Genomic DNA, 9,190 nt, shown 5'->3' on the forward strand with positions numbered 1-9,190 from the left:
TCTTTTCCTATTCCCAGAACTCACAAGAAACCCTGATGCTCCCTGTGTGGGTCAGTCAACTAATCTAGTATGGATGGTTTTCCAGAATGGTAGAATCAGAGTGTTTAAGAAACCTTCTAGGTTGTCTAACTCGTAAGTGCAGGAAGCTGTCCTACAAGGTCCTGGTGAAAACCATTTAGACTCTTCAAACATGACCAGTAATGACTTTGGAAGGTAGTTCATTCCTTGTTGGACAATTCCTCTTGTTAGAAAGTCTCCTTTAAAACCAAATCCTATCTGCCCATCTGTAATTTATACCCATTGATTCTATTTTTGTCCTGGGAAGCAATCCAAATAACTCCACTCTCTCTTCTCCTGGATAATGCGCCTTTAAAACTTAACATCGGCTTGAGTGTCTCCATCCTCTTTTCTCATTACATTCTTCTAATGCTTGTGGGGCATGGTTTTCCTGTCTCTTTCCAGCACCTCCTCAAGGCACCCTTTTATTTCTCAAGGTTCTTCTTTAATTGTGGCACCAATATTTTTAATCTAATTGCTTCTATTGCATTCTGGGCGAGGCCCATCCCTGCCATTTTACATCCCCATATTATCTTTGGTCCTAGTAAAACCACAGATTCTGGAGGACTCATTCAATTAAAGTCAATAAAATGACCAGGAACACTCTGATGACATTTGCTAGTCCTTCCCTGAAATAACTTTGGATTTATCTGTTCTGTTTCAAGAACTATTTCTAGGGCTATGTGGCATGGCTTGAACTTTTGATGTGCTCTTTAGGAGAATCTAAATTTACTGAGTTAATAAAATTATAGGCACCGGTAAAGGCAATAATAGACCAAGGGGAGGTGAGGAATGCTATCAGCCAGAGAGAGAAAAGGGAAGGTCACTCACTGGAGAGAAGGGCAAACAGTGTCTGCAGAGAAGAAAGCTCTCTGGTAGTGGACATGGAATCACCCCAAAGGGCAGGGCCCATCAGATGTGCAGATAGTAGATGGGCACACGATGTGAATCAAGGGGTGACAACACACTCCTGCCCCCCGAATATTCCTCAAGCTCTTTTTACCATCAGTAATCCCCATGCAACAAACTTTTTCCCCTTAAGGCAACAGTAAAACTATAAATGTTCTCTGGGAGAGGAAAATATTAAGCCACTACCATCCAGTGACATCTCAGCTGTCCTTGACCACATTCAAACTAGCTGGTCACTGAGAAGACCCCCAAAGGAATGGGCTATAAAATATGTTTTAATTGGGGGAGAATTATAACACAACAAGCTAGAATTTCAGGACTTTTATGCATGAGCTGAAGAGGATGGATGGAGGGAAGGATGCAGGGGGTAGCAAGGTGTCTGAGACAAGCCTCTGTGGAGGCCTGTGGAGGCCTGTGGAGCCTTTGGAGTCTGTGTGGATACTGGAAAGTGGATGGATAAAGAGAGGATGCTAAATTTTTTTTTTTTTTGCTAAAACATTAATCAATCTCTTAGGGTGAAACACTATGTGGGAGACCCTGAGGAAATATCTGTGGTGCTTAAGCTCAGTATCTATGAATTACCTGGATAGACAGGATGCCCTAGTTCTTTTAATTTCAATTTTAATTTTCTACTTCTGAATGGACTTACTTAAATTGCTTCAGAGCTGTAAACTGTAAGGGGAAAAATTCATTCATTTGGTTCTTTGCTCATTTTTTTTTTGCTTTTTTTTTCCTTTTCTCCTTTTTATTCCTGACCAAGTCCCCCAAACGTGGTGTATTAGCAAGTGGAAGGCGGATGGGAGCCAGCAAGTAGAGCACGAGTGGAGAGAAAAGATGAGGAAGAATAATTCTCATATTATTTCTAATCATGAACCAGGCAGACACCTTGTCTTCCAATGTCAAGAGAAGCAAGGTAAAGTAGAAAAGGAGAGTGGATGAATCATAAATACATCTGTAGGTAAATAAAGAGTGGAAGAAGAGGGTAAACAATGGTGTCAGGCCCTGGGACTTCAGTGCTAGAGTCTCTCCCTCTTTCTCTTTCGTTTCACCTTTCTGCTTTATTCTTAATTTTAGTTCTGTTTAGAAAAAAGTATAAAAAGACTCTGATTTGTTTGACATGGGTCATGTGCTTATGTACAGAATGATCTCCAATCATGGTGATCCAGGCAGCAATTGGTTTATTTTGGACTCCATGTTATACATGGGACTTCCTTTAGCTATATCTACTTCCTCCTTAAGTGCTCTACGTCCAAATGCAGTCACATTGGGGTTAGGAATTCCACATGAATTTTTAGGTGGGACTCAAAATTCAGTAAATAGCATATTTGAATATAGGTTTTACAAAGGAGAAAGGACCTAGCTGTGAAACAGCAGTTTAGTGGATTTTTTTTTGTTCCCCCTAATTTTTACAGGACAATATAAATCAGGAAGGTGAAACCACTTTAAATAAATACACAGAATATTTGCAATGTGAGAGTTTAGGGGATTAAGATCATATGGTTATGACTGATAAGGCGACTGAAGACCAGATATATCAAACAGGCTAAAGACATTTTCCTAGCTGAGCTGGGAATTCTGCCTAACAGAAAGACTGATTTTACCCTCGAAGAAGGGCCTTCCCCAAAAGGGGGACCCTCATCTTTGGAGAGGCACATGCATCTGAGCCTAGTCGAAGACTAAGCTGTCTCTGGTACTATTTGATGTAGAAGTTGGCTATATGATTTGTCAGTGTCATCATTTAAGAGATAAGTTTGGAAAAAATGTCTAGGAAAATAGAATACTTATTGGCAGATGTGAACAGCAATGAAACCCTACCACTGGCTATTTTCCATCAGAGGAAATAGCTACACATTCAAAATATCTATGAATGAACTCTTAAACTCATCATTGCTATTAAAAAGCAGTTTACACCAGAGCCCTTGCTTCAACTAAAGAGGAAATACCACCTCTGTACTGAGAGAACAATATGTCTGGTAGACCTCATTATTTAATAGGAAGAAATGAGGTTTGGGAAAACAGAAATAAACAGCATTTTTTAAGAAATCCCAAAGGTCAGGAGAATAATTACTACTTTGATCCATTGAGTAGAAGCTCTTTGGCTTGTGTGTTCACGTAGTGTGTAGCTCATTACAATCCCTCTACCTGTGCACACAGGATATATTTGGGGTGTGCATGAGAGAGAGAAGGGGGGGTGCACATGTGCAATGGGAAAGAACACATGTAAAAGAATAAAATCAGTGTATACAAAGCATAAGTTAGAATTTTTGGGGGGGGCAATATAGTTTGAAAAGTAAGCAAGTTTGATGAGCTTTCTTTCTTATAACCAGGTTTGTATATAAAGAAAAAGACTTTCTCTTATACAAATAGAAACCCATGTACCATGCCCTTCACAAATATAAGCAAGGATGTGCACATATGTCCCAAATTAATTCTGAAGCAATTTCAGACCCAGATTTCTGTTAATGCATTTAGCAAGTAATTAGTTGTCCATTCATTCATTAACAGCATATTTTAAAACTTCTTGCAAAAATCCCACCTCCCCCCCTTTAACAAAGTGGCACTTCTAGGAAGACAGAAGGGATATAAAATATGTCGGGTAAGATGGGAAAACAAATCTGAAAAAGAAAATTACACATTTAGTTGTAGAAAAGTATTACTAATATAAATGAGCTTTATAAAGACAATACTCCTCTTTCCTTACCTTTTCACAGGAAAAAAAAAAGGATGAAGTTGTGAATTGGCACTGCATCAGTGGGTACTTTAGCATTTTATGATTCCAGTTTAGTATAATGTTATTCTCTCTTGGACATTATAATTTTTCTTCCATTTGTAAAGTGCTTTATAGTTTTCTAAGCAGTTTCATACAGAGTAGTTCATTTGTGGAACTAATAGCATTTACATGGGATAACAATATCCTAATAGAATGGTGCAATTCATGTAATGAGTTTAACTTGTTATTAAAATGAATGCCACTTGGATAAGATTGAGGGGAAATCAGACTGGTCAAGAATCTTAGAGTAAGTTCTGACCATTCTTGATTTGTAAGAGGCAGGGGTCCACATACCTGGTCTCTCTACAGGCCTCTTGATTTTTCTTTACTTATATATTGCCTACCCTCTGTCAGTCTCCATTTTCAGTTAGCACAGAGGATGAATTAGGGGAAAATGGGAATCACTGGGTTTAATACCCTGCTCTGTACCTGCTAAGAATATGAGAAATGCATATGTCTACTTTTTATTTGTTTCCATGTATTTTGCACAAAACATACTGAAACTGAGATCCAAATGAGCACAATTGGCCTCTTCTTAATAGTGGACAAGATTGGGAGCATTTTGTGCAGAGGTTAACAAAAACCCAAAGCAGTGTTTCGGATGATCTAATAGCACTTTGCTCCATTCATAGGCCACTCTAATCTTAGCACAGAGAGAATAGTTAATAACTAGTGTTTAATCACTCTATTCTTAATCTTTTTTTTTCTTCTGCTCAAACATCCATGGGCTGGATTTTTCATCTTCAGAGTTTCCTACTCTCCTTAAAATATCATTTTTTTGGTAGAAATAAAAAATCGTCTAAAATGTGTTGAATAGTTTTCACTTTTCAGGCATTTTGGGGATAAGAAATTTTAGGGTCTTGGACAATAAGAAGAAATATGGGAATGGGAATGAGAAATAAATATGACCATGGATAATATATTTTAAAGTCCAAACATGAAGGCTGAAGTCACAAAAATACCCTGTCTGCACTTCATATTTTTACTCAAGAATTGTGAGAAACATTGGTGGTTTCCATTCTTCCTCACTTTTTTTTCCTATGTGTATGTGTCCCTTACAATACTGGATGTGGCAATCTGTCCAGTTGAAAATCTGTAGGACTCAGCCTCTGATTCCTCATCTTGCATCCATCAACCATACAACTAGACCTTCTAATCCAAAGGAGATCTAGAGAATGGAAACTATAGTAAAAGAGAAGTCAAAAAGATGAAAGGAATTTAGATATTGATGCTAAACTAAAGACCACTCTTCTATACACCAGCTGTTGTAAGGTGACCAGCTTCACACAGTTCCCATGTAATGCAATCTTTCCCTTCCCATTCTATAGAATATTTGATCACTGCCTCCTTTGTATGGTACTCTAATAAGAACTTCTTCAACATTAAAGGAAGTGCAGTCCAAAAGTGTTTGTGATGGCATATAAGGGGAGTTTTGCCTCAGGAGTAGCAGCGAGTGCCCTTTCTAATGGGAGAAGGGGTCTAAGAGATTCATCTTTCCTCTTGTCAGAGAGTCCTGAGGAATATTTCTAAAAGCTTCTCTGATGGCCCATGGAACACTGCAACAGTGTTTGCCTGAACTATCAACTTCACTTCAGACAACTAGGATGTTAAACAGTTACTACTAATTGTTTTCAACAAATGCCTCAAGGAGGGGGAAAGTATATTTTAAAGGTTGAGCTTTGAGTATAGTCAAATAAAATGCCATGTAAGTTGAGATTTCCAGAGAACTTCCAGACAAGTCAGATAATGGCCATTCTGGGGCTGTGGGGCTTTTGAGGGGAGCCAAACCCCCAATCTACCCACCCCTGCCAGTGGCTATGAATTTTTATCCCTAACTTGATTGTGAGACCTGTTATTTTCAAACGTTCTGCAGATACTGAAGGAAATAGAGCACTAGGAAAGTTTCAAGTTAAAAAAGCCACAAAGTTCCTCCTTCTTCCCATATTTCAACTGTTTCTCTTGAATAAATACTTATTGGATTTGGTTAATTTCCAGAGTTCTGAAAACATTTATTTGACTCTCTTTGCCAATGTTCATATTACTTTTATAAAATAATGGAATTTTAAGAGGTTCTTACTCTTATTCCTGCAGATGTTACTCTCAGAAGTCAAGCTTAACTTAAAAACAAGGGGAAATTTAAGATACTCTCAGAAAAAGAACAATTAATAGAGTTTGTCATCAGCTAACTTACCCTAAGTGAGCAGCTCAATAAAGCACTTTTAGGTAAAAGAAATACAACTAAAACAGACTCGTAGAACTGAGAGAAAAAAAAGCAAATATATGGGTAAATAAAATGGCCATTTTTTTCTTTAGTTTTCTAAATTATATTGATCTAATGTGTTCCTTTATGTATATAGAGAAAATATTTGAGATAATTATATAATGCATGTGTAAGAGTGAAGAAATGTAAAGAGAGCTTCTATACATTGCTCAAACTGGTAAAATATTGACACCAATTGTCCCTGATAAGTTATGTGTTATGTATATATAATATTTTACTTAGAACCAACACTAAACTATAAATAGGTACAAACTCAAAACCATTATATACAAATGAAAACTTAACTATAAAAATATGAAGTTAACCCACAAAAATATAAGAAAAATAAATGAAAGAAAAGCACAGGTAACAAACAGAAAGCAAAAAAGAGGCAGACTTAAGCCTAAAATATCATTACATTAAATATGAAATGTCTAAATATATAGACTAAAAGACTGTAATTGACAGGGTGGATGAAAGTCATGGCCAAATTACATGTTGTCTAAAAATGTTTATACTCAATATAGTAACAGGATTGTAATTGAAAAATCACCGACACTATACTACTTAGAAACTACACAATGCACTTCAAAATTATTCATAAAGTCCCAAGATGTGTTCTAGAAATACATTTAACTACATGAAAATGAAAACATAACACATTAAAATTTGTGAGAAACAATGAAGTAGTTCTGAGAGGAAAATGTGTGACATTAAATGACATAAAGACAAAAACTTAGATTATTGATAATCTTAAGAATGTTGTAAAGGAAAGACAAAATAAACCAAAAGCAAGCAAAAGGAAGAAAATACTAAAGGCAAGATCAAAGATAAAGTAAACTAAAAATATTAAAACTATAAGCAAATCAGTGAAATAAAAATCTTGTTATTGGAAAGAAGCAATGAAATTGACAATTCTTCAGCAGAATTGATAAAGAAAGGAAAACAAAGATGCACATCATTAATAACAAGAATAAAAAAACAAAACATTATGATGGTGCATGCCCCTAAACTCAGAAACCCAGGAGTCGGAGGTAGGAGAATCGCAAATTCAAGGCCAACTTGGGCAGCTTAGCAAGATCCTGTCTTAAAATAAAAAAATAAAATAAAATACAAAGGCTTGGGATATTGCTTAGTAGTGAAGCACCCCTGGGTTCAATTCACAGTATTAAAAAAAATAGAAAGAAAAAATAGAATAAACAAAACATCGTAACAGACACACAGACTTTTAAAGGATAATAAAGGAAAAACATAAGCAACTTTACATAGGTAAATTTGACAATGTACAGGAACTGGACCAATTTCTCAAAAAATATATAAACTCTTCAACTCACAGAACATGAAATAGATAATTTGAATGCTCTTATAACTATGATTAAATTTGTATCATAACTTCCATAATGGAATCCCAGACCCAGATGATTCCACTAGAGGAGTCTACCAAACCTTCAATGAAGAATTAGCACAAATTCTACACATCTTCCAGGAAGAAGAAAAGAAAGCATTTTTCAGCTCTTTTTTGAAGTTGGCACGTGCCTAATACCAAAAATAGAGAGTGCAAACAACAACAAATTAAAAGCATAATTTCTCAGTGATACCAATTGTTATTTCTTTAAAAATACACACATGTATATCTAAATTATCAACATATCATAATTTTGTAAGTTTGATTAAGGAAAAAGATAACAGTGTTCACACTTGATTTGTGAAAGAGATTATAATTGAAGCCCTGAAAGGCATTTTAAAAATAGCAATAAAATGTTATGTGTGTCTTTATTGAACAGTTACTTGATATTTTAATAAAATACATATAATATTGGATTGATCTAAGAAAGAGAATTTATTAAATGAATAATATGAAAAAGCATTTAAAAACTATTCAACTCTGGATTTTTAATTCTGGTAATGACAAATAGGTAGTTTAAATCAACCAGCCAGCTAAAAAAAAAGAAAAAACAACTGAAAATTGTAGAAAGATTTTAAAACATATTTGCTTGGAGACACTGGAGAGCTGGTAAGACATTGAGAACTGAGATCAAAACATAGGAGAAGGAATACTGAGGGCCTCCTTTACTACAGTGCCTTTGCTACTATCTGACCCAGTCAACTGGAATTGAATCAAAGAATGGCAAAGAACTGAAGCTATAAATAAATGTACCTAAAAAATTTATGTCAATTCTAGAATTGAACAATATAATTACAATTAAGAAATTAATGTGCAGATTTAATAGCATTTAGATGCAGTTGAAAAAATGTTAGCAAATAAGTTAATAATGATGTCAGATGAAAACTATCTTAAATACAACAAAGTGAAACAAACTGAACAAAACTACACAAGACCTGACAAATGAGAAAATCTAACACATGTGTTGAAACATATCTAGATGAAGAGTAGAAAAGATATTAGAGAAAACTGTAAAATTAGTAGATGCAATGCCTGAGATAAAAATGTGAATTACCAATGAATACCTATGAGTCCCAAGTAAAACAGGTAAAGAGAATCTTATGTCTATCACAGTAAAATAACTGAAGGCCAAGGACAAAAAAGGAATTAAGAGACTTTGAGCAAAGAAAAATTACTTTCAAAGAAGCCATGCTTAGCTCATGATAGATAACTCCACAGAAATAATGAGAGCTAGAAAACATTGAAATAATATTTTCAAAGGGCTGAGGACAAAATAGTTTAATTTTATAATAATGGAAATATCCAGGCTGGGGATATAGCTCAGTTGGTAGAGTGCTTGCCTTGCATGCACGAGGTCCTGGGTTCAATCCCCAGCACCACAAAGAGGAAAAAAAAAAGGAAAGAAAGAAAGAAAATATTCTTCTAAAATAAAGATATTTTCACAAAGGAAGTAAAAGATTTCATTAATAACAATAACTCAGTAAAAAAAACTAGAGTATTCTTCAAAATAATCTAATCAATGAAGAAAGAAGAAAAAATAATTGTGGGGTAAATCTAAATAAACACTGACTGTAAAAAGTAAAATGAATAATGTATTTTGTGCTTTTACCCACACACATACACAAATACACAGAATTAAAATATAACAGTAACTTATAAGAGACTGATAAATGGAGTTAAGGTGTTCCAAGGCCATTAGAAAACTTGAAGGCCCTTGGAAAAAGGTGAACATACTTTATATACCAACAGAGGTATGAAAAATTGTGGTTTATATGTGTAATAAGAATTG

The 9,190-nt window shown here is 35.0% G+C and overlaps 1 non-coding gene across 1 annotated transcript; it reads left to right on the plus strand.

Annotated features, from left to right (window-relative positions):
* Nucleotides 1-8,709: 8,709 nt before the first annotated feature.
* Nucleotides 8,710-8,783, plus strand: Trnaa-ugc (transfer RNA alanine (anticodon UGC)). The gene has a single exon. It is a non-coding gene; the product is annotated as a tRNA-Ala (tRNA).
* The last annotated feature ends 407 nt before the right edge of the window (nt 8,784-9,190 follow it).

This window comes from Marmota monax, unplaced genomic scaffold (assembly GCF_021218885.2).
Source record: "Marmota monax isolate L192 unplaced genomic scaffold, Marmota_monax_Labrador192_F-V1.1 WCK01_AAM20220418_F8-fsc00015, whole genome shotgun sequence".
Lineage (NCBI taxonomy): Eukaryota > Metazoa > Chordata > Mammalia > Rodentia > Sciuridae > Marmota > Marmota monax.